Source organism: Pleurodeles waltl, chromosome 3_1 (assembly GCF_031143425.1).
Source record: "Pleurodeles waltl isolate 20211129_DDA chromosome 3_1, aPleWal1.hap1.20221129, whole genome shotgun sequence".
Classification (NCBI taxonomy): Eukaryota; Metazoa; Chordata; class Amphibia; order Caudata; family Salamandridae; genus Pleurodeles; species Pleurodeles waltl.
The window spans coordinates 488,568,980-488,595,408 of NC_090440.1; the positions used below are offsets into that span (position 1 = coordinate 488,568,980).

Genomic DNA, 26,429 nt, shown 5'->3' on the forward strand with positions numbered 1-26,429 from the left:
AAGAGGAAAGAGGTGGATTTAAGACTACCAACAGTGCTTTTAGGCTCATCAACTTTCAATAGCTCGGCCGCAGGCCTATGTGCAGAGCTTCAGGTCCTGGCACTTTTTCGTTCACACATTAAGCACAGAACATACATTAACATACAGGTGTCATGCTTTTTTTTAGGCTAGCTCTACGAATGTCAAATGCAGAGGAACCATTTTGGCATAAAGCAAAGCAAAATTATTTGATCCAGAATTGGATACGCTAGAAATCTTCATTTCTGACGATGCAGATGTCAGTTCACTGTCGTCTGCTTCGTGACCTGCCCTCATGTAAACTGTGCTCTACATAAAACACAGATCCAAATATTTGACTGATCAGTCTATGTTCTAGGTCATTTGCCATTCATGGATTACAGGCAGGGGCAGCAGAATTATGTGGTTTTACGGCTTCATCTTTTTCCGAAAAATTATGGATTTGTCGCATTTGCCCCATAAAATATCAGCTACTCCATAATCTGCAGATTTTAATGACAAAAAAATGTTTCTAGCGCAAATGGATTAAAAGCCGCTAAAATTCAATGACATGCATTGCCGTACAGTGGAAGGCCTTTCGAGAAGGTTGACTGTTTCTGTAGCTCATTGCTGTATATGGGTGTTAACTTGGTACTAATGATGTGAACCGTTCACCCTCTCAGTGTTTACAGATGTAACAATGACAAAATAATGAAGTAATGTTATTACAAAATGTGCTTCATTACGGCACGCAGTTTGGCTTTTGCTGCTGCATATTTTTGTCAACACTGCCGAATAATTTCATGCTCCCCACAGCATAATTCCAGTTACCCGGATTATAGAACAGAAATATTCCAATGCAAAAAACAAAATACATGAACCAAGGGCCAATACATAGCAGATAAGTTTAATATTGCTTCGTTTTATCTTTCCGCATCATAACAGGGGGTTTGTCCACACGTTTTCGGCTATCTCTTAATGCTTTCAAGAATGTCACACTCTAAAGTTTATGAAAACATTTTCTTTCATCTACTAATATCATGTGCTTGCAGTTTTTTTCTTCTTCTCCCTTTCTTTTTCAGAACGTGACTCCAGTGTAGACGCAGAGATCAATTAAGAGAACAAATTGCTAATTTATCTTCACTGACCTGACTTTTGGGATCAATATGGACATAAAACGAGCACACATTGTGAGCAGATAATCGACAACAATTTATTTCTATTTCAGACCTGTAAGCGCAGCAGATGATTTCAGAGCAGAGATGCCCTGGCTTCTTCAGATCTTAAGAGCAAAAGGAGCCTCAGGAGAAAAGATTGGCCAAACATCACAAAGTGGAATAAATCTTTAAAGCTGATTTAGCTGAATTTTGTGTTATGGTCTTGATATGCTCAGGCTCTTTTTCGTTTCCCACTAGACGTTTGTTGGTGCAATATGTTTTGTTCCCAGGTGCTACTTTTTTTTCATTATCACTTTTTATTTTATTCCATTTAAAAGCTGTAGTATTTTAGAAGTTGGATACTTCCTCTACTGGATTCTAGATTGTGGATTCTAGGAGCCGAAAGCAAGCAGTTACTGAGCAGAGAGGACGTGGAGAGGGTGTTGTGCTGGACTTAATAAACCCAGTTTAGGATCACTTATTATGTCCTGGTGTCTTAAAAGTGGCAACAAGTACGGCATACTGAACACTAGCCCGCTGCACTGGGGAAGACATTGTGAATTTTGGACACTGGACTCTTCGGAATATCCCCTAGCCCTCATTAACTTATTCAGATACTAACTTTAAGTGCTGAGATAAACTGGTGAGTTTATATCTAGAACGCGCAATTTTGGAGCATTGGAAGTTATGAATTTGATCGGCATGTGTGCTGTTCTACACATGTGATCCTGAATATTAGTGGTGTTGGAGCCTGCATTGTTGTCATTTGAAGTGCTTTGACTGCATTCACTATCTACCCGAGGCAACAATCGGGCCTAAGCGGGGCGGGGGAACTGAGAGTTGCATGTCATGCTTATACAGCCTATGTGCATGAGGTAGGGAAGCTAGACTTGCGGTGAATAATCAACAAACTCACCAAGACACTGAAGTGAGGTGTGAGCTTCTTTCATCTCAGCTACAGCAGGCTGCGTAGGGAAGGTGACGTTGCACTCGCCATTTCCCATGTCATTATGTAGCTGTGCTGTTAACATGTCCTTGCAACCAAGTAAACTCAATGTTCTGAACGTGTTGCGCATTTCAGTGTTAATGGGACATGGAGCGTGTTGCGCAGAAATTTATACAACATAGGTCCATATTTATACTTTTTGATGCAAAACTGCGCTAACGCAGTTTTGCACCAAAAAAATTAGCGACGGCTAACGCAATTCTGAAGCGCCATGCGGGCGCCGTATTTATTGAATGACGTTAGCCGGCGTTAGTCGCCGGCGCTGTCTGGTGTGCGTTGAAAAAAACGACGTACACCAGGCAGCGCCGGCGTAGGGGGAAAATGGCATATGGGCGTCCACAAATGGTGCAAGTCAGGCTGAGGCAAAAAAATCGCCACAACCCGATTTGCGCCATTTTTTTACGACGCCCATCCCCCATTGAAATGACTCCTGTCTTAGCAAAGACAGGAGTCATGCCCCCTTGCCCAATGGCCATGCCCAGGGGACTTCTGTCCCCTGGACATGGTCATTGGGCATAGTGGCATGTAGGGGGGCACAAATCAGGCCCCCCTATGCCACAAAAAAAAATTAAAAAAAATACTTACCTGGACTTACCTTAATGTCCCTGGGGTGGGTCCCTCCATCCTTGGGTGTCCTCCTGGGGTGGGCAAGGGTGGCAGGGGGTGTCCCTGGGGGCAGGGGAGGGCACCTCTGGGATCATTCTGAGCCCACAGGTCCCTTAACGCCTGCCCTGACCCAGGCGCTAAAATCCGGCGCTAATGCGGGTTTTTTAGACCCGCCCACTCCCGGGCGTCATTTTTGCCCGGGAGTATAAATACGACGCATATGCATCGGAGTCATTTTTTAAGACGGGAACGCCTACCTTGCATATCATTAACGCAAGGAAGGTGTTCACGCAAAAAAATGACGCTAACTCCATGAACTTTGGCGCTAGACGCGTCTAACGCCAAAGTATAAATATGGAGTTAGTTTTGCGTCGAAAAAAACAACGCAAATTCGGCGCAAACGGAGTATAAATATGCCCCATAATGTGGTGAGCGCGTCATGTACATGTATAAAAAAAAGCAAGGCCATTCTGAGCAACCACTTAAGGGTTCATGGAGCTCATCGTGCTTGCATTACGGAAGTATTTTCCTCAAGACTGAAAGGTGAATTCAAACACACACTAGAAGCACAAGGTGGAGACAATGGGGACTACTTTTATTGTTTTACAGACTGCTGTAATGAATTTGTTTATTGTAATTTGTTGTTTTAATTGGCTCTGTACTGTATAATAAAGATATAACTCTTTAGTAGTACTGAATTGTACAAAGCTACCCGAGGTAAGACTGAGCAGCAACCAAAGTGTTGATGAAACAGGGATTTGGGCAATTGTATTGAATAGGATTTTCTTTTTTAAGTTTCTTCTGTTTTTTTTAGCAAGGAATTGCTAATAGTTATTCTGAATCATTATGATTGCCTCTTCTCCCTCCCAAGTACTTACAAAATCGAGGGTCGTCCTGTTATGATATGGGAGGACTGGTGCTAGTCCTTCGAGTCATATTTGGAGGCTATGTGGGAAACCTTTGTAGCATCACACAAGTTGGCACTATTAAAACATAATTTAAGCATTGAGGAAAGGAAGATTTTAAAAATACTGCCAAACCCACCATATGCTGCTGTATCAAATCAGGAGGGGAGTAGAGAAGAGGTGTCACAATCAGAGGAGGTGGTCACAGACAATATGTAGATGCTGTGAAAGCTTTTGATGACTATTACATAAAAATACTAGTCTACTGGTAGAAAGGCATACTTTTTTTCCAGATCTCAATTGCTGGTGGAGAGCGTGGAACAATGTGTGTCTGTACTGAGAACACTAGCTTCAATGTGTAAGTTCAAAGATTTACACAAAGAGATCATAAGCGAACAATTCATAAATAGGATCTACAATACCAAAATCCAAGAAAGATTGTTAGAATTGAAGGATCCTCCTTTGCAATAGACCATAAACGTAGCAAGATAAATAGAAAACACATAACAATATGTAAAGGAACTCAATAAGGGCCAACTTAAGGAGAAAAGTGAACACATCAAAGTGAATTTAGTAATGAAGGTGAAAAGGGGTGCTGGGAAATCAACCAATATATCTGTAACAAAGGAAAAACATACATGCTACAAATCTGGGAGCATTAATCATACTTCAGATGCAGAAAAATGTCCGGCTGCAAAAGCAAAATGTTTTAAGTGTAAAAAAAATGTGAATTTTTTTCGAGTATGTGCAAGTCAGATGGCAGTAGTGGGGGGAAATGAATAGTTAAAGTACTCAATGATTGCGGTGATGACTAGTCAGAGAGGATGAGGCTGACAGAGTTGAGATGTTAGTGATATACAAGGATTTAATAGGGGAAATGAAAGAAGTATAGCGTCTGCCCAAATGTATTATGAAAATCATGGATAATGATGTCACTGGGCAGATTCATTTTCCCCATATACTATAAATAACAAGAGAGTGTGGAAAGGTTTAGGCAAGTGTAATATGTCTCCACCTGACATTGAACCTGAAGAGTATTGCGGCACTAAACTACCATTGTTAGTTTAGTTCATTTGTAAGTTAATTTAAAAAGACAAATGTGTGAGTGGAAGGATGTATGTTGTGGAAAAGAGAAAAGCGCTCTTGGGGTGGAGTGAGCAAAAAGCGTTAGGTATCAATCCTGATCCCAAACACCCCGAGCAAGAATTATTAACATAAGAAGCCGAGAGAGCAAAATGGTGTGTGAAGTATCCCTTGGGCGTTTGAACAAATTTGAGCATTGCACAGTTTTAAAGTCAGGGAGCACACCTAAAGTGCACAAAGTGAGGAATTTTCCTCTTGCCCTGAGAACACAGCTCAAGGAAGAACTGGATCATCTGTATGTGGCAAGAGTAATAGAGCCAATGGAATCATCATCTGAGTGGCTTAGTCCCATCGTATTAGTACTCAAAGCCAGCGATAAATTGCACATGTGCGTAGATTTGAGAGATCTCAATCAAAATATATGAGTCGAATGCCAGTTGTTGCCACACATAAATGAAATGATTTCCAGTATTAAGAATGGAATGTACTTTTCCTACATAGACTTGTCCAGTGCCTAATTCTAAATCCGTTTGCATCCCGAGTCAAAACACCTCACATTGTTCATAACTCCGGAAAGGTGCATTTCAATTTGTATGTATGCCATTCGGTTTGGTGTCAGCATCAGCAGTCTTTCAAAAGATCATGAATAATATGTTGAAAGAGATCTCAAATGCTGTAGTTTTTCAGGATGATATTTTAGCCTGGGGTGCAGCTGTGGATGGTGATAATCACATACTAAATGAGGTGACTGTTAGTGTGGACAAATTGCAAATTTAGGGTGATGCAAGTGGATTACTTAGGACACACATTGTCAGGGGAAGGGGTGAAACCCAAAGAAAGTTACTTGAGGCGATAAAATGTGCACCCTCACCAACTGATGAGGAGCAACTTCGATTGTTTCTCTGTGTAGCCAAATATTATTTGAAATTTCTAAAGCATTATTCTGTCAAGGTACATGTTTTGAGGAAACTAATGAAGCAAGGAGTGCAATTTGAGTGGATGCATGAATGTCAGCAAGCATTCGACGTATTCAAACTGGAGATTGTGAAAGCAGTAGCTTTGAAGCCGTTTGATCTACAAGATGAAACCATAGTGTTAGTGGACGTGAGTGCCTATGGTTTAGGTGCAGTGGTAATGCAGAGAAAAAATGGACAGGAGCATGTTGTGGCATTTGCCTCACGAACACTGAAAGGTGCAGAAACAAGGTACTCTGTGATAGTGAGAGAAGCATTGGCATGCTGGTGGGTTGTGAGTTATTTTAAGACTTATGTTTGGGAGGCTACGTTCGAGGTGTGAACCGACCTTATACCTTTAATTGATGTCCCCCATCATGGGAGCTGGAAGGGCAACCGCCAAGTGATTATAGCATCTGTAGGAATATGATTTTATGCTAAAGTATGTTCCAGGTAGTAAGAATCAGAATGCAGATTGATTGTCTCAGCAAGACAAAGGCAGAGACAAGATAAGGATGGAGAAGATGACGATGGGGATGAGTGATTAGTTGCCAGTGTAAATGAAGCATGTGGTGGAGCCATAAATGAGGACAAATGGAAGAAAGCAATTTTGGAGGATGATATGTTGAAGCAACTATTGGGATGTTTGTCCAGTACCACAGGTCAAGAAGAGAATGTAAGAAGGGAGTACGCAGACTATAGAATGGTATGGTTGGAATTATCATCATTAGATGGCATATTGAGAAGGAATGAGAGTTTGGTGGTGATTTAGGATTTCGGACTAGGTTATTAGAACCACTGCATGAGGGCCGTAGTGGCATGTCAGGTATGACAAGGAGGGCCCTCATTGATTTCTGGTGCCCGGGCATGGACAGGGAGATAATTGACATAATTCTACAACATGTATATGTATTTGTGAAGGGTCAGATCCCACAGGTCAGAAGAGTCTCCCATCATGCCCACCAAACTATCAGTAAAACCATGACAGTGGCTGCCAATGGACATATGTGGACTGTTCAACAGAAGTGGTATAGAAGGCAAAAAAGCCATCGTTTTGTGAATTACTTCTTGGGATGCCCCACATATGGCCACAGAGGAGACTGGCTTTTGCCTGTTCAAGGATAGGCAAGCAGGCACTAAGGTGACACCTACGTGGATGAACAAATCAACCAAGAACAATGAACAAATCAACCAAGAGGGTGGTTGCTAAGGTGGATCTGTAACAAAAAGGTGGCTAAATATCAAGAGAAATGTGCATGTAGGCATAATGACAAGCTGAAAAACAAAACTCGCAAGATTGGGTAAGAACACCCCATATAGGTGGAAGTCAAGACTTTCACGGTGGTCCAAGCCTAAGGAGGTGAAGACAGTGGTTGTTAACAATGTGTGGTTGGGCGACAATAAAAGGTGGAATACGACAAAAATCACATTGTGCCATGATTTAGAATACAAAATTTGGTTAGAAAAAAAAGTGATGAAAACTTCTCTATGTTTGATTTCACACTGGAGGTGAGAAACAATAAGATGAAGTGGATCAGGAGAAAACCACACTGGGACAAAGACTATGGCCCTCATTACAATATTGGTGGTAACTGCCTCCTACCGAAGCGGTGACGACCTCAAACATACCGTCGCCGTGGCTACCAGGCCCCGACCCGCATTGGGACCCTCGACGGAATTCTGCCAGAAGGCTGGCAGAATTCCTTCAGATGGTCATGGGGGCGGGCAGCAGTAAGGTGGCACTGCTATCAGCAGCAGCGCCCCACCAGCAAAACACTGCTGACCGTATCATGAGCAATGATACGGCCTGGCGGTGTTTTGCGGGAGGATGCTGCTGCTGACAGCAGCACCTCATCACGTGTCCAGACAGAGGACCCCCTGCAAGCAGGTAAGTTGGGTTCTCCAACAGGAGAGGGGGTGGGGGATGTTGTGTGCGTGTGTGGGGGTGTTGTGTGTGTGGGGGTGTCTGTTTATGACTGCGTGCATGCGGGTGTGTCGCCTTGAATGAGTGCGTGAATGCCTGCATGTGAGTGTACGTGTATGTTGTGTGTTGTGAATGCATGTGTGTGGCAAGGTATATTGGTGTGTGTTGCGGTGTGTGGGTATGTATGTGTGCATGTGTGGGTGGATCTGGGTATGCGTGTGTGTATGTGTGTGCGCGTGTGGGTGTGGAAATGTGCGGGTGGGCAGGAGAGGGAGAGGGGGGTGGAAGAGGTCTCTGGGGAGGGGGGCAGGGGAGACCCCTATCAGTGCCAGGGAAGGACTTCCCTGGCACTGATAGTGCCTCCTGCCATGGTTTTCGTGGTGGTATGCTTGCCACAAAAACCATGGCGGTAGGCGGGGTCATAATCCCTGAAGTCTCCAGCCCAGCGGCCGTTACTACCCTGGTAGACGGAGTGGTACATTGGCGGTTTGGCTTGAGCCAAACCGCCAATGTCATAATTTGGGAAAAGGTACAGCCAGCCTGTTGGCAGTACCTTTCCCCAAATTACCACCGACCGCCAGGGTCGTAATGAGGGCCTATGTGTGTTCATAAAAAATAATAACCCTCCTGCATTAGTGTACATATGCTGCCAATGTTAGTTTTCTTCATAATTTATCTATTTATGATATTGTTATTTTAGAAAAAGGGGAGTTATGTTGTACCTTAGCAACTGGATGAGTCCTCTACTGGATTTTACATTGTGGATTCCAGGAGCAGACAGCAGGCAGTTACTAAGAAGAAAGGATGTGGCAAGGGTTGTTGTGCTGGACTTAATAAACCCAGTTTACCATCACTTATTGTTTCTAGCATCTTAAAAGACGCTATGCTCTAATTATCTTTTTAGGTATACGTGGCAGCACAGCTGTCTGCAAGATGTATTATTAGCTCTGCCCAAAGGAGTATTATCCTTTCACCTCTTTGAGAAGGCTATTTGTTGTATCATTAGCCTTCCAGGAAGTGCTTACCCTGGAATGCACAAAGAACTATTTTATATCTGAAAATTACACTCAGTCATCGCAATGTTTGTCACATTCAGTTCTTTATCTTCAATATGGGCAGCAATCCTTTGTTGTTGCTTGTTTAACCAACACTGGCAAAGTCAACAGGGCAGGATTTAAAGTGAAAAACAGCCTTGAACATGCAACGAATATCCATGTCTGCAGGTGTTGGCACATAAAGCCAGACTTTTTGTCTTGGCCAGTGCTTGTTTCTCTTTGTTTTGGTTCACAATGCTAAAGCCAACCAATTCCAAATCATTTTCCCCAAATTATTTTACTCTGTTTTGAAGGGCTCTTTTTTCCTACACTGCAAGGATACATTGATAATTTTCTCTTAAAACTGATCAATCAATTGGTGAGCTTGTTTGGTCCTTTGCTGTTACGTTTTCTATTGGTATTGACAAAACTTCACAACTTACTTGAAGAAATTTCAAGACTAAGGTGGTAATTATGAAGTTGGCGTTGTGGACCGCCATGCCGGCGATGGCGGGAAAACCCGCCAGCCGGCATGGCCGGCCACACCACCACATAGAGAACACCATGAGGGCCGCCATCGACAGCCCTCATTCACCGCCAGGCTTCCTCCTCCAGGCAGCCTGGCGGCGGTCGGAATCATTAGCGGTGCTGCCCCTCAGATAATGATTCCTCAGCCTCCAGCCTTTACCTGGCGGGGAAGCTGGTGGAACGGGTGCATCGGGGCACCCCTGGGAGCCCCTGCACTGCCCATGCACTTGGCCATGCCATGCAGCTGCACCCGTCGCACAGAGGCATGTCCGGCCAGGCAATCCTGTGTACCAGCAGGCGGAAACAATTTTTCCTCCCGTTGGACCCCAGGAATGTTCATAATACGGCCAGTGGGGATCCGGGGATGCTGGCGGTCAGTGTTTTGACTGCCAGCATGAACACAGTGGTTTCGACCGCCGTGTTCATTATGACCACCTAAGTATAGAGTTATGGCAATCAATACAGTAGGAATTTGACATTCATAGTTATCTTGCATGGCAAGTTGAATAATTCATACTACAAAATACGTATCCTCAGGATGCCCTGCTGCTTTTTTACAAGCACACTACAGCATACCTCTTATGTAATGACCATCCAATGACCATCCACTGTGAGAATTCTGTCTACTCTTCTGAATAGCGGGCACTCAATTGTTGTTTTCACACTCCCTACATATTTTTGTTTGAAAATTCTTAATTTTCACATGCGTTCCATTTTTAAGATAACATTGTGAAAAAGCAGTATGTTATAAAAATAATAAATCAGCAATGGTTTAAGTAGTTTGTTTGACACCTACTCAGGATTCATTCTCTGGTTCGGTTCCTTATCATTAAAAAAATATTTGTTGGAATGTACTCTCAAGCGTTTGTCTATGATGGCACTAAGCCTGTATGCCAGTGGATGGACTGAGTGCCTCCTTTTTAGGTTTCTATCTTTTGCTAAGGCTTCTATGACCCAAGTTTCTGACTTGTCTGAAAACAGATATGGTCTAAGAGCTTTTTAGAAAAACCCATTTCAACACCTCTAACCTGAGCCCCCTGCAGATGTACCCTACTGCTACAATAACTTGCAAGAGGTGCCAGGGATGGTAGCAGAAGGCTATGGATTAGAGGATGGATGGTAGTCCTATGTGGGATCAGGATGGATAGAACAATGTAGGACGTAGGTAAGCAAAGCACTGGTGGTGGGAAACACTCCTTACAGTAGCACTGAGTTCAGTTCAGGGTCATGCTGGTTGCGAAACCGTAGGTGGTGTAGGGGCATTGAGTATTGGACAAAGTATAGCTGCTGAGTGGAGCTAGTAGCCCCAAACATCACCTCTGCTTTTCTTTCTTTTTTAAACTTCAAAGTGCAAAGCTCTAAGAAATATAAAAAAATACTCAACGTATTAAAGCCATGTATTTTACAGACTAACGCATGTCTAGTCACATCATTTTCTAAAATCAAAAACATTAACCGTGCTCCACAAAGTTAGCCCATCACCACCCTTTATTTCCTGTACATAGTTTGTGCGCCTCATGGTATAACTAATGAAGTTCATCTCTGAAAACATGATACTAGTTGTCTGTAATGGAGGTAATCAGTGCTATCTTTAAATCCTTGTGATTGCAATTACCTCTGTGGTTGCTCTCTTGAGTTGACTACAGCCATATCTGCACAAAACGTAGTGCACCTGCACTAGTACAAGTACTCGTATGAATGGATGGAGAGCTTCCAATTTTCTCTTGAGTGGATGACTGCTAGACCCTGCTCATCCATTGTGGGAAGACTAGCCACTTAGTGATTGTATGTTCTGAGATGCCAATACCTCACTGTCCTTGTTCTTCGGATTAAGCAAAGCCATGAGGAGGACTGTGGCTAAACGCTGGGCTTTTTTCACAAAAATTGGATTGGTGTTTGCTGCATGAGGAACAATGGCATGTCCAACAACCCCATTCATATATATGGTCCGGTGAATTTATTGCCATCTTCATGTATTTACTCTTATGCAATAATGGATCTGTGCTCTAGCAGAATAACTATTACTAATGTTGTGTTTGTTTAGTGTTGTGGTGTCAGGGATCAGGTCAAAGAAATACAAAGGTTTGACATATTTAGTAAAGTAGCAGTATTGTTAGCCCCCAGCCCCCATCACTTACTAAGTTAAAGCTGCAGTAGTAAATTGAGCAGAAAATCACGAAGAGATAACAAATAATGTTAAAACGTACAGGTTATATGAAGAGCTGCTTAGGAAACGCGTACATGCTTTATACCAGAAAGCAGGTGAAAGGTATGGACCAATCTACAGTAATGAGGCCTTACACAGGCTGGCTAGCGCTCCATACCCCACACCAGAACTGAGTGAATACCTTCACAGAAATACAGAATTGTCGTACGTTGTTTGTCTTGTAAGTCAGTGGCGTCATTCTACAACATAGAAGACAACAAAGAGGCTGCGGTTTATGAGATTTTTTAGGATTTGAAGTCAGTTTGCAGTCCTAAAGGTGAGATCACTTATTGTATATGTTACTGTACAGTCGATTCCTATGAAAGAGACACACAACTTACAAGCACATGCAATAATGAAAGAGAAAGTAAAGGTAGATACAAAAGAAGAGTTTAGGCAGCTTCATTTTTTGGAAGAACTGCTGGCAGGAAAATGAATACATAATTATCGTCTGACATATGGGCAGATACATCTTCAAAGATCAATACAATTATTAGCAAGCATGGGTAAGAGGAAGATCCATTCCAACTGAAAAAGGATGGTCCCACTGGAACGGCTGAACGGAACGTGCCCAGATGTCGAAGCAAGTTATCAGTGCGCCAAGTGCGCACTCTTGGGCGCATTGTTCGGGGCTGTCAATACCTCTCTGTTCTTGTGATAGAAAAACTGGAAAGTGGTGTGAACGTCCTATGTGGATATGTCTGCCGGGCTTGGTGGACTGGTTACTCCATCACAACAGTGATAGATGTCCCATCCGCCAAAATCTAAATACCATTATATTCAATGGGATTGTGATTTCAGCAGACGGGATATCTTTCACCGTTGTGATGGAGTAAGCAGTCCGCTGAGTTCTAAATCAGGCCCTCAGTTTCTTCCACTGGGTATATTTGAAAATTAAAACATTAAACCTTAAGATTTGATACTGTAGATTGAAAAAAAAACTGAGAAAAAACGAAATAACTATTGTACTACAAACATAAGAATAAGAAGACAATCAAGACTAGCTCCCATAAATGTGGACAAGAAACATTCTGAACTTTCATGAGAGAGATTCCCTATGATGTAATACACAGGAAAAGGTGGTTGTTCATAGTCAGTTAATGCATAAGTGTGAAAGAAGCATTGAGTTGTTGAATATAATCCATACTTTTTGGTGCCTCAATAGAAAAACTAAGAAGAAACCTCAACAGAGTGAAATCTTAATTCCATAGTAGACTCGAGTGAGTAGTTCATCCCTTGAGACAATGCCCTCAACTCTTGGGACTGATCACAGGCACCCATTACTATCCATGTGTTGAGGGTCAGTCTCAAAGGGCAAGGGCAGCTTCTCTTCACTCCCAAAGACTACTGGATCTTCAGGTGAGTGGAGACTTGTCAGTCATCACCTTCTCTGTATGCTCCCCAGTTACAATGGCCCGACCTTCATCTGAAAGTACCAGGAGGTGCAAGAAATACATCAACTTGGCCTGATAATGTTTAGAGGCTTGCAGAATAGAGGGCAAAGCAACCTACAATTTGCAGGAAATGAATGAGTAGGCTCCCCTTTGGATCTCAGATCACCGGAATTGCCAGCTGCAATTCCCTCTGGTGAAGTGGTGCCACCAAGAGTTCCTCAGCCTTCTCAGTGTGGGCATTATCTGCGTCATCTCTCCTGGACCAAAGCCTTTTCGGCCATCAAGGTGAAGAAGGAGCCCAAGTGTATTTTTGATAACTCTAGCTGTTTCTGTAACGCAGTAGTGGAGGGGGGGAGAACTATTCTATTAGGGCTTGAATAGTTGTCTTCAGCTGACAGAGATACGCACAGGCCTTTGGCTTAGTGATAGCCAAGACTGTCATCGTCTGCCCACTTAACGTTGCCTTGCTAGCCAGTCATAGGTTTCTATGATTGGCAGCACACCCCTCATCCGAGAAGCACATATGAATGTGGTTCCTGAGTTTTCTCTTGTCAGTGGAGTATTTGTAGGCAAACACCTTCATCCCCATCTTAGTGGATACGGTGATATGAGCTGGTCGTCCAGCCCCAGTGAGGTAAGTCTATGATCAGAGAGGTCAGCTTTAAGGATTGTACACTGTGTGACATCAGAGAGGAGCTTCTCCTTGCATCAGATAGTAATTTCCTCAAGACTGTGTGCTGTCATGTGGGCAGGAGGAAAAAGAGTAGTCCCTGTCTGTGGGGTGTAGCAGGCACCATCTATCAATTAACACATGATCAGCCATCAGATCATGCAACTGGGCTCTATGAGTCCAGTTGTGGACTTCAGGACGTCCAGTTTTATTAAGGTTTGGGTCTAGTGCTAAATTCCAGTCCCCCACAGCAGTGAGATGGTCCTCCTGACTGAGGCTATGATACTGGAGAGGCCAGCAATGTCTCTTGTCCATAAGAGGACCATACATAGACCCTACAATAATAGTCCTCTTGAGGAAATGGAGTTTTGCTAAAAACACTGGCTCTTGTCATCGACCCAGGTCTTAAGGAACATTCAGGGGAGGCTCTTCTGAAAAAGTATGGCTATGCCACATTTCTTAGAGTACGTATGTGAGAGAGAGGACCCATCCTGTGCATCCACTGTCCTGCTACTGCTGATGCCCTTGTCTACCAAATATCTTTTGAGCTTTAAGGATTCCTTCAGGAAATATGGGTTTCCTGCAGAAGTGCTATGTCTGTATGTTTTACCTTGAGATAGTGTGGGATTTTCTTTTGCTTGATAATATGACAGGCCTTTTACATTCAAGGAGAGTAGTGCCAACAGTTTTGGCAATCCTGTGTGATGTTAGATTATGGTAAGGATATCACAACACCATCTGCAATTGAGTAGTGTGCAAGTTGTCTAGAGTGAGGGGAGGCTTGCTGCGTTGGGAGTCCCAGGAAGCAAGGATGATGGGGTATTTGAACTGTGGCCTGGTGGAGTTTGAACAATGCCCTATCCCACTTGTATCGGGCATGGGAGAAGGTAGCTGCGTTCAAGTGGTTGTTTGAAGCAGTCTGAGGAGACAGGGTTTAGGTCAGGGGGTCCTCATATTAGAGAGTGCTGAAGGAGATCTGCCTGCGAGGCGGACATAGGGTAGGATTGGGATAAAACTTGGATCTGAGTATTAAACTTTGGGACTTGGGCTAATTCCTGCACAATTCTGCCCCAAGGATACATACCCATTCATTGCCAAAATGTTTACAGGCTGCTAGTCAGGGGAGGCAGATACTGATGCCACTACCTGGATCCCCATGGCCTATAGAGACCACCAAGATCATGACAGATGTGGAAAGAAGGTGTTTCGGTGCCATCTAATGAGGAATGAGGTCGGAAGAGTTCCAAATTCGTCTTAGTACCGCCAGCTCTTTTTCCTGTAGCCCTTGGGCTCATGGCCATTGTGAGTGGCAGGCACCTCACCCAGGTCTATTTTCCTTTCATAAATCACAAACGATTGATTACACCTCCATAGATAAAGTAGGATTATACCCACAATGCATTTTGATAATGTCTTTTCTATGTTCCTTGTAAATAAACTGCGATACTTTCATTTCAAGGATTGAGCACCGCAGTCTTTCGGGGCAGGCCATCGTCACTACACTGCATTTCAGCACAGAGGAAGTGAGACAGCTAACAAGGAGGAAGAGAGAGGGAGACAATGTGCGTCGTAATTCAAATTACTAAACGGGGTAACTCTGACAGAGATCGGTGCAGTGTCCTCCTTATAATTTCAATATCTTCACCACTCCACCATTGCACTGAAATACACGTAGAAAGACAGTAGTAAGGCACTTGGGGCATCACTACAGGAATTCCGCTAATACCCTTGATAACGTCAATCACCAAGGTAATCAATACCGGGGTACCAGTAACTCTACCGAGCAGGAGTTCTTTTGAATTGAAGCTATTTTGTAGCAATAATAAAGAAACCAGAGGAGAAATGTTAAGCACAGAACTGGAAATTATTGAACATCTCAAGAACAGAGTGTCTGTGGTGATTTTAGGGCATAATTATTTAACATTTTCATGAATAAGGGTGAGGTGAAAATAAAATTGAATCTAATCATATTTTCTCAGTTTGCTGAAGCTCCCCTGCAACAGAAGCTAGATACGTAGATGCTGTTTTTGTTCTCGCATTGTCTACATGTTCGAAGCAGAGTGCTTCCTATACATTACCACAGTCAAAGGCAAATATGTAAATAGCATTCAGAACATTAAAGATACAAAAGAATACACTTCTGATTCTAATTTCAACCCTGTTTGGATTTGTTTGCAAAGAACTGAATAATTATAAATACCATTGTCCAAAAGCATATAATGAGGCATGTTTCACACTGAAAAATGATGTTCCTGGATTTATGTTTATTAAATTCTTGCTGGATATTTCATTTGTGGTTGAGTAGTCGCTTTCATGTGCAGAAATTGTACATTAGGAGGCTAATCAAAATTTCATTCACTGAAAATGCTACAGTCTAATGGCATACATATACTCTGTAGACAGCCTATTCCCTTTCAGAAGCTTCCAATTAAATGCAACCCCATCCAAGCACTGTATTACTGGTGATTTATTCTAACAATTCCAAGTACATGGTGTAAATTAAGATTATCCTTTCAATGGCTGTTGCTATAATGCTTTGCTGTTATCTAGTTTAAAATGTTGCTAGTGTTACAATGTGCATTATTAAATGCAGCATCTGTGCCAGAGATTTATATCACAAACAGTGAACAAAACCCACGAAGTCCAAAGAAGTGCAAGTATACCCTGAAGAAAAAGACATTTGCTCTGGTTGTGGAGCATGGTTTTGCATCAAACTACCGAGCTATATAGTTACATATATTCTTCACTGAAAAATAACCAAAGGTTACAAGGACGTTATAGTTAAGTTATAAATTTACACACATAAAACCATAGAAATTCAGCTGTTACTGTTGCAGTTATTTCAAGTAACTATAACTCGTGCCTATAAGTCACACCCATGCCATGCACAGTTTTATCATCAATAATTTTATTGCAAATGTTGCAGTGATAATATCAATGATGCCATAGAAGATGTCATCAATGATGTAACATGTGAAGTAATTAGCTGTGCATGGTGAGGGCGTGAGTTATAGTTACTTGAAATAACTCTAACTGTAACAGTTGAATTTCTATGGCTTTGTGCACGTAAGTTCAGAACCTAACTATAACGTCCCTGTGACCTTTGGTTTTCTAAGTTAATTTCTATGGTTTTTGTAACACAGCAGGTGGTTGGTTGCAGGGCCTGGCCTGTGGCCAACACCCTGCATGTATCTAGCCCCACGGTGCACACAGGCTTTGGTTGTGCATGGCTAGAGGGTGGCCTGGCCTATGGCAGGTCCTTCAGCCAACCCCTGTAGGCATCTAACCCAGCACCTTCGGCCATGAATGGCAGGCGTTGGCCACAGGACTTGGTGCCACACACGACCTTTGGCTGTGCACGGTGGGGGTTAAGGTTTAATTTCTGTGAAATGCACATCAGTTGCAGAATGCATCCTGACCTGCTCATTTATCAAAGAAGAGGACACGGTTTTGTGCAAAATGTCTACCCAACTGGAGTACTTTTTAGTGGCTAATTAGTAGGTGCTACCTTGTTAGGTAAATGTATAGTGCATATTTCACACTACAACTTTATAAAGGACCCCAAGTATATGACTCCAGTGAACTTGTGTGTAATTTTGGCAATGTGATTGTTCCTAGAGCACCATCATACAGAAATTTGCAACTACATGAATCATCATGTACAGAAGATGACAAGATTACAAAGAGGTGATTCTCCAACAAATAAGGGTACGTCCACTTAATTATATGTAGTAAGTGCTTTTTTGTTGAGTGAAGACCGGCTTATGTTCCTCTGCATTAAAAATGTATCTTCCAAAGCAGCAGGAAACCTGCTGAGAGGGCCTTTTGGTAAGCTCTCCACCATCCTTGAAAATGTAGGAAAGAAGTCGCACACCACTAACCTATATGTGGCTGGGCCACATGGGGGGGCCTCAAATGTTATTTTCCCCTCCTAGGGACCACGGGGGAAGCCTCAAGTCCCCATGGTCCTTGCTGGTTCCCCGCCTCCAACATGAGCCAGCATTGCTCCTGCATGCAGGGAGCAGATAAAAATGCTGCTTCTTGTATCTAGAGCAATCTTGACAGGGGGCAGGATAACAGATGAAAAGTCTACTCCCAGCAAGCAGGAGCAGTTTTCCTGCTCCTGCCCGCTTGGTGCGGACTTACAGTTTGGCTTACTTGGCGGGTCCTTCATAGCTCCAGCCAAGAGACACCAAACTGCTATCTCCAGGGGGTGGGCACCTCAGCAGAAAGGGAGCCGACCCAGGGGGATGGCGGTCACCAGGGCCATTAGTGGCTCCAGGAAGGAGGCCACACAGCCCCCTCCTTTTCTTTGCACAGAGCCGACCCAGGGAGGTGGTGGTTCCTTGGACCATAAACGACCCGGGAGAGGGGCTGTGTGGCCCCCCTCTCTCTTTACATTCTATTTCTGTCCCTTGGAAGTTGGTAGTCTTGGGCGCCCTCTTTGGCCACAGATGGGTGTCGGCAAGGCCCCTCTCCATTTTACTTTTAATGCCCTGGGGAGGTGGTGGTTCCCAGGGCTCTTTAGGATCTTTGGAGGGGGGTCTCTGCGGCCCCCCTCCTATGTAGTTATAAAACCCCAGGGAGATGGTGGTCATGGGATCTCTTAGGAGCTATAAGGAGAGGGGCCCGTGCATCCCCCACCATTTTGATTTAAGTCACATGCCCCTTGGAGCTTGCCCACCCTACGGCTTACACTAAAACAATCTCAGGAAACCTTTTTTTAAAAACATTTTTGCAGAGATACACGGGTCCTTCATGAATTTCACAGAAAAAAACTTTTAAAAAAAAGATTTTTTGCTCTGGCGGAGTCTCTGGGGGACCCTTGCACCAAGGCTAGGGGGTCAGGGTAGTCCTACCTTTCCCCCTTTTCTTTATTATTTGCTTTATTTTGTGACTTGGCTGAGCCAATCAGGTCTCAGCATGAGATCTCTGGGATTTGCAAAGACTCCGTGTCCCTAGATATAGAATTTTGCTTTTTTTTTAATTACTCTAAAACTACTGAACAGATTTACACCAAATAACAGAAAAGGGCTGACTTTGAACCAAGAGCTACCTTTCTGTTAAATTTTGTGCAATTCCATCCAGTGGTTCGGGCTGTGATCATGTTTAAAATTCCTATGCGAAATTGCATGGAGAGTTAGCATTGTGGGGCACCCTTTTTCTCTGCCCTGCACTTGACAAATCTCTGCAAAAACTTTCAAGACAGGAGCTGAACTGTCATACTAATTTTGAAAATGTCATGGAGATTTGTTTAACTTGAAGAAAGTTATTGGCAAAATAAAAAATGCTTTCTCTCTGGAAACTAAGGCAACCACCAGTAGATCATACATACATATATATATATATATATATATATATATATATATATATATATATATATATATATATATATATATTGCCGTAGTCAGTTCCAGCTTTTCTTCCTGACCTCACCACACAATATCGGTGCACAGCTATGGACGCAGGATCCGTCAATAAATGACAGAGTAACTGGATAGAAAAACGCCGGCACTTCAAACAACTCCAGTGTTTCTTTAATGGCTGTTAAGTCCTTCAATAGTAAGAAAATATCAACTTGCATCGGCTACGCGTTTCAACCATTGCGGTCTTCTTCTTAGCCCAAAACTTTAGAGAGGCCCCATCTCCCATAGAAAATATACCATTTGGTTTGCTAGACATAAAAACATGTAGATGTATAGAAAAAATACTATATAAATCCATCATATTATTCAAAGCAACCCAAAATAATTCCTAAGGCATATATATATGAACATATATATTGTGAGTCCCAACAAATTCTATTTCCATTGTTAATATTATAATAAAAAATGCCAAGTGGCTCAAAAATAATTCCATTTAAAACCAATGCATCTGTTTGTAATATGCCATCCTAGTCCTACTCTCATTATCCATAACAGTTTTCATTATTTAATTCATAGTTATAGCATTTAAATGCCAATTGGCCAACACTAATATTTCATCCTATCATTTAAACAAAACAATTTATTTTAGGATTGGTACATCAAATTAAGATCTTGTCTTTGTATATAGTCTCGGGAGTGCAGGCCAAAATCACATGCAAGTCAAATGTGATCACATCATTCCAGAACCCCCAAAAACAAATAACAAAATTCAAAATATAATTAAAGTTCAATACATATTGAATGTTAGCAGCCTAATTGTTCATAAGAATACTGTGTGAAAGCAAAGGTCAAGGGAATGGACTTGGATAATTGAGGGCAGAGAGGATGGTGCAGAGTCAACAAGTTGATCACACTGGGCAGACAGGAGGGGCTGTGGCAGCCAACCTGCCATGGAGGACGGGCAAAAGGGGGGCAGGGTCAACAAAACAACCATGCAGGACAGGCAAGAGACACTGTGGCAATATAAAAGACCATTTAGGACAGAAGTAAGAGACAGTGGCAGTACAACCATACATATCAACATACTTGATTCATGCAGGAGACTCACAATGTTTTTAAGCCCAAAATGTTTTATTGTATCTGTCTCCTGCTTAAAATCTCCTCTTTTTCATGTAAAATGTAATTCAAAGCGTTTTTATTTCCAAATCTCCCTCTTGCCCAGGCCAAAATGTTGGCAAGTATGGTACATTGGATCACCAAGGGCAGGATTAATTGGGTAGGGACTAGCCATGGATAACAGAGGGCAGTAGGGAGATGTGCAGGAACACCAAATTGACCTTACAGGGCACACGTCAGGGGTTGCAGCAGCACAATACACCACACAGGGCAAGCAGGACGGCAGTATGCCACAACAGACCATGGAAAGCAATAAGGAGGGGACAGAGCCATGCACATGGACATCAGAGAGCAGAGGTGAAAGAGACAAGGACAGCAAGCTGACCACACCGGATAGAGAGGAGAGGCAGTTGGAGCATATCAGACCATTAAGGGCTGGCAAGGGCATGACAATGGGCCAGACAGGAGGAAGGAGTTAGGGGCAGACACATGAAAAACAGAGAACGGGGGGCAAAGGGACAGGGCAGGAGCAGCAAGCTGACAGTGGAGGGAAAACGGGATGGGCACTGGAAGCACAGCACACCTTAGAGGGCACCAGTGAGACTATAATGGCATACACGCAGACAATGAAGGGAAGGCGGGAGGTGGTCAGGTGGAGCAAGCTGACCAAAAAGGGCAGGTGGGAAGGGCTGTGGCAGCACAGAAGGCCGTGCATGGCAAGCGGCAACAAAGCAGCCATGGTGGGTCTAAGAAAGTCATCCTTTTTGCTCTGATCACCCCCCCCCCCAAACATTTGGACTAATACTGGTGGTTACTGACTCAGACTATGTCCTGGGCCAGTGCTCTGTGTAAAATGGTATATGCAAATGAGACCTAATTATAACAGGCTCGGACAATCTACCTGTACGTCCCTAGTATATGGTAGGGCAGGTAGGTTTAGGGACCCCAGTATAGAAAGTGCACCAACAGGTGCACTGCTGTGGTGTCCAGTGTAATTTTAAATGCAGGCCTGCATCACTGGTTGCTTTTAAGTTAAAGTTAACCCCAAACTTGACTTTGGAATTAGAAGCACCTTCAAAGTCATAAACTACCTTATATTTACATATAGGTCACCCCTAAGGTCTGCCCCAAGTGCCCCCAGGGTTGGGTGCAGTATAAATATAAGCAGGGACTTTATAAAAGATGTTTTATAAGCCCTGTTGAGGGAAAAAGAACCAAAATTGTGTTTCCCCATTGTAGTCAATGGGCCCCATATGCTAACTTTGGAGACTTTGGGGGTCATTATGACCCAGCGGTAAAAACCAGCTACTGCCACAGCGACGGCTGCCAAAAGACTGTGGACGCGGCTAACCGCCATCCACCAAATTATGACCACAGCAGTGTTTCTGCCAGAAGGATGACGGAAATCTGGCTGTGTAAATGCCGGCAGATGGCGGTAAGGTAGCGTTGCTGCCAGCAGCAGAGCCACGCCAGTAGACCGCCGCTGGCCATACTATGAGATTAATATGGAGGGCGGTGTTCTGCTGGCGGATGCTGCTGCTGGCAGCAGAGCCCAGTCCTGTCTCCTGCCGGAGGACCACCTGACTACAGGTAAGTCGGGTGCTCTGACGGGGGGTGGGTGGTGTTGTATGTGTGTGTGGGGGTGTGTGTGTATGTCTGTGCATGCATGTATGCGGGTGTTTGTTGCATAGTGTGTGTGTGTGTGCATGTATGGATGTGCGTTTAGTGAGTGCGTGAGTGTATGTATGTTGAGTTGTGTGAATGCGTGTCTGCGTGTACGTATGTAAGTGTGTGTGGATGTGTGTGTGAATGGATGTATGCATGCATGGATGAATGTTGGAATGGGTGTGTGTATACGTGTGTGCGTGTGTGAAGGGAGGGGCATGTTTTGGGGATCTGGAGAGGAAGGAGGGTGGTGGGAATGCTGTGGACGGGAGGGGGGCAGGAAAGACACCTTTCAGTGACAGGGAAGGGATTGCTTGTCACTGATAGTGCCCACCGCCATGGTTTTTGTGGCGGTAAGGATGCTATGAAAACCATGGGGGTAGACGGAGTCATAATTCCGCAGGTGGGCAAGTGACACCTGCCGGGCTGGAGAGTGAAGTCTCCAGCCCGGCGGTCAGTGTGGTACACTGGCAGTTTGCCTTTACTTTCCTCCATATTAATGCTGACTGCCGGGGTCAGAATGACCCCCTTCATTTTAAAATAATGAAGTCTTATTTTCAATAGAGATGAGCTAAATATAGCAAGTTTGGTACCAAACTAAATGTTATAATAAATCCAACAACTTGCCAATGTTGAATTTAATATAACTAGCACAGGGAAAGAGTTTTAGAATTCTTTCGGAAAGTTACCAAATTCAGCCCTGCAATGCCCTTTCCTGATTGGTCAGCTTCAGGCAGGCTGAGCCAGGCTGTCTTAATGAAGTGTGTAGTGTCCTGGGCTCATAAAAAGGAAGCATCAGGGGGGCAGAGAACTTCTACAGTAGATGGCAGAGCAGCGTGGGTGAAGAGTAGCTAAACTGGTCTTCAGAGGAGGAAAGACACTTGGGACATAAATTGGACCTCCCTCATTTCCTGCACCCCCAGACAGCTAAGAGCCCCACTGATTAGATTAAGAGAGGATTTGGAGGAGGTGTAGTACGGAAACTTGACCACACCAGTGGGTGGGCCCAGCCAAGTGCAACCTTCCAGGAGAGATTTTCTCAATATTGGATTGTTAAAGAATGTTGCTTTCTGGGATTGATTTTGCCACACGTAACAGGAAGTGGTCACCCAGAGGCTGTTGTCCTGCACCCCATTGGACAGGAGAAGTCCCTACTTTGACCCACAGGAGCAAGGATAAATATAGCAGATCTGCCCCATAATTCAGATCCCTGCTGAACGATGATACTGGAAGAAGAATGACTGCCCTTCTGGACCCCTGGCCTGACCAGAATCCCCTACATTAAATCTTGCAAAAATAGCCCAGCTGACCAGTATCCAGTGTCCATTTGAGTATTCTGACCAGGTGCTTTCTGGGAATTATAGTCCCAACTTTCAAGGAGCAACTCAGAGCTTCTGGAACCTTGGAGCAAGTCTGTGGACACTTTAAAGACCCAAAAAGTACTCCTGGAACAAGTTCCAGAGTTTTTGAGAAGTTTGGAGCAACTTTGGAAAAAAGCTCCGTAAGGTGACCTACCTGTCAACGAGAGTCAAGCCGACGGCATTGAGTTGCGACCCGGCCTGAATTTCAGGTTCGTCCCTCTGAAGCTTCAGAGCTTTTCCTGTCACCGAGACTTCCAGCAGTTGACTGGGACTCCGCGCTGAAGCAAGTCATCATTGTTGCATCGCAGCCAGACCTGAAGAAGGGCCTCGTCCGACATCAAGAGAAAAGGCTCCAAAAAAAGTGACTAAGTTTGAAGGTAAAATTTTAACTGAGGCCTCCCGCTGAGTGTTGCCAAGCAGGGCTCTATCGCAGTTGATCTCAAATTTGACTTTGCCCTTGTCAAGAGAAACCAGATATCCCCAGTTGACACTTTTAGTTTTTAGGTGCTAGAAAGCATTTTTTTACATTTAATATTTAAAAATTAATATCTCCAGTTTCCTACATTGATTTTATGTCATTTTGTTGTCATTTTAGAGATTATAATTATTTTCTACTTTTTTTAATTGGTGTAGGATTGTTTTTGTTTGGAGTGTTTTACTTATTTACTGTTTTGCTGAAAAGCTTTACACACATGTCACCTACGCCTAGCTGCTTGTGGGCCAAGCTACCAAGGGTTGAGGAAGGCTTAATTTTTTTAGACCTTGACTGAACCTAGTGGGGGTTTGTGACCTATTGCTAAGTCTAAGTAGCTACCTGCCATTGTCAATAATTCATTTTCAAACAGTGGGCAAGAGGGAGTGGGCAGGAGCATGCACAAAGGACCTTGGAGGACAGAAGGGGAGGGTAGGGGCTGGACATAGATTAGAGAGGGCAGGGGAAGGGGCTTCACAACAGACCACACAGGGCAGGCAGAAGAAGCAGTTGCAACACAACAGAGCATGGAGGGAACAATGGACCATGGAGGAGAGGAGGGAGGTGATAGGGCATGGAACTCAGACAGGCAGGGTAGAGGTGGCAGGGACAAGCAGCAGCCATATAATCATGCTAGACAGGTGGGAGTGGCAGTAACAGCTCAACCAAACACTCAGAATATATAAGAGGGGAAGTGGCAGGTCCATTGAATATGGTGGGCAAAACAGTGGGCACCGGGGCATCCACACAGACATCAAAGGGCAAGGGAACTAGAGTAGGAACAGCGAGCTAAGCACAGAGACTAAGCAGGAGGGGTGTGATGGGGCATAGAATTGGGCAACAAAAGGGTAGAATGAGGGGGCAGGGACTTCAAGCTAAATGGAGGGCAGTGGCAGCACATGGGACCAGGCAGGAAGGAGGGGGCAGGTGCATGGACTCATAGGGTAGGGAGAAGGTTGAAGGGGCAGCAAGCGAACTGTTTGGGGCAGGTAGGAAGGGCAGTGGAAGAACAACAGCCACACAGGGCTGTAATGAGGGAGTGGGGCATAAAGTTAGATAATGGATGGCAAGGAGAAGCAGGGTCAGGAACAGCAATCTTAGGTTAGCGCAACACAATGCCAAGTCACGCTCTGCATTCAACCCCTTCCACCATGCATTGTGATGGCCATCTTACTTTTTTTTTTTTTATCTGTTTATTAAACAAGGTACAAAAACTGTCAATGCAATACAATTGTTACAGAGGAGTGTGCTCGTATTTACGAGCTCTAAGCCGCACAATCGACAATAGCTTTATTGATATGCATTGATTGAGGAAAAAAGAGAAAAGAGAAATGAAAGTAAGAACTATATACTATATAACTATAGTCACTCTGGCTGTGATTTTTATGTATATATACGTAATGGCGTTTCAAACATATTTAGTGTTATTGGGTGCATGGTAGAAGGAGGTATGTGTCTGCTGTGGGTTCGGGCTTTTACCAATAAGACGAATTTTAAATGGATCTGGCCTGTGCGTATTGGCTTAGCGGTGTTCGGCAGTTCTGTCTGGGGGCATGTTATTAATTGCTTGGTTTATGTGCTAATTGGGTACGCTAGTATCAGCGCTGTTGGTGAAAGGAGTGTGTGAAGTCATGGGGGGAACATGTCATCTCTGGTTTCTATTTTTACTACAAAGCTATCCCATATTTCAGCTCCCTCCTGTGGCTGGCCCTTCTGTTGTAGTTGTTTTAATATGTGGGCTTCTGCTTGTGTTCGGTTGTGTAAGTCACGGAGCCAGGTGGAATAAGAGGGAGTTTGGGGCGCTTTCCAGTGTGTAGCGATCAGGCGCTTGTATACCACGAATGCCAGATCTATGAATCTGTGTTGATGTTTGTCTCCTTTAGAGCGGGGGCAGATTCCCAGGAGACACGATTCTGGGGAAGGGGTGAGTGCATAGTCAGCGACTTCTGAAGTGTTTTCTGTGATTCTCTACCAGCTCTCATTTATTGAGTGACATTCCCAGACCATGTGGTAAAAATTAGCTGTGGGTGTGGTGCATCTAGTCTCATTCTGACTTAGCGCTAGGATAGATTCTGTTGATGCGGGCAGGGGATAAACTGAGTGTATCTTAGTCTAGTGTTGCGAGACACCGTTTTGATCGTGGCAAGGGTGGCTTCCCAGGTTTTTTGGGAGATTGGGGCAGTGAGGACGGTGTCCCAGCGAGATTTGGATGGGGATAGGTCTGTATGGGCACTTCCTGATAAAGCTTTGTATATTGTTGAGATTGTGCCCTTAGTGTTACCTATAGTTAGGAGTGTTGTAAGTAGTAAGGATTCGTTGGGCTCGTTGTTATTGTTGCCCCATATATTGCGTATCAATTTGATGATGGCCCCATATATTAAGAATGCTCCGGTTTGCATTGTTCCCGCAGTCACTTGTTCCGCTAAAGTGGTTATATGGGAATTAGAATATAAATCTCCCACGTTTAACATTTTAACTACTCATATGTAATGATAGGGTGATAGGTCCTGTATCTTTGGCATTTGGGATAAAGGTATTGAAGGAGAATAAGGGGGGGATTGGTTTTGCCCTGGATATATCTTTTCCAGCAGAATTTAGCCGCATCTAGTATTGGAGATCTTTTTGATGGGTAGGGAGCCCGCTAATAAAAACGTTAATATTATTTGTGGTGCTGTGTATGCGTTCAGTGCTACGCATTCTGGGGAAGTTGAATTGTTGAGCCATGAAGCTATCCATTGCAGTTGGCATACCCAGACCTCCTTCTTCTTGTGGGTGTTGTGTAATAGATAGCGAGACCCTATGTCTGTCTCTGCCCCATAATAATTCTGTTAGGAGGGAGTGTAGTTTATGAAAGAATGTACGTGGTAATGTCAACGGGAGGGCTGTGAAGTAGTAAAGAAAGCGCTGTAGGATTAACATTTTAGCTATGGCAGTCCAGCCCATAGGGGATAGTGGTAGCGATGTCCAGAATGACAGGGAGCTCCTG

The 26,429-nt window shown here is 43.8% G+C and overlaps 1 long non-coding RNA gene across 3 annotated transcripts in view; it reads left to right on the plus strand.

Moving 5' to 3' along the window:
• The window catches only part of LOC138284223 (uncharacterized), a 120,611-nt gene that overhangs the window by 53,555 nt on the left and 40,627 nt on the right, over positions 1 to 26,429 (plus strand). For 2 of the 3 annotated variants that reach the window (XR_011201363.1, XR_011201362.1), the window contains exon 3: positions 17,082 to 17,171. This is a non-coding gene — a long non-coding RNA (uncharacterized lncRNA). Of the gene's footprint in view, positions 1 to 1,079; positions 2,325 to 17,081; positions 17,172 to 26,429 lie in introns of those variants that run through there. The other variant, XR_011201364.1, reaches the window with a different exon arrangement.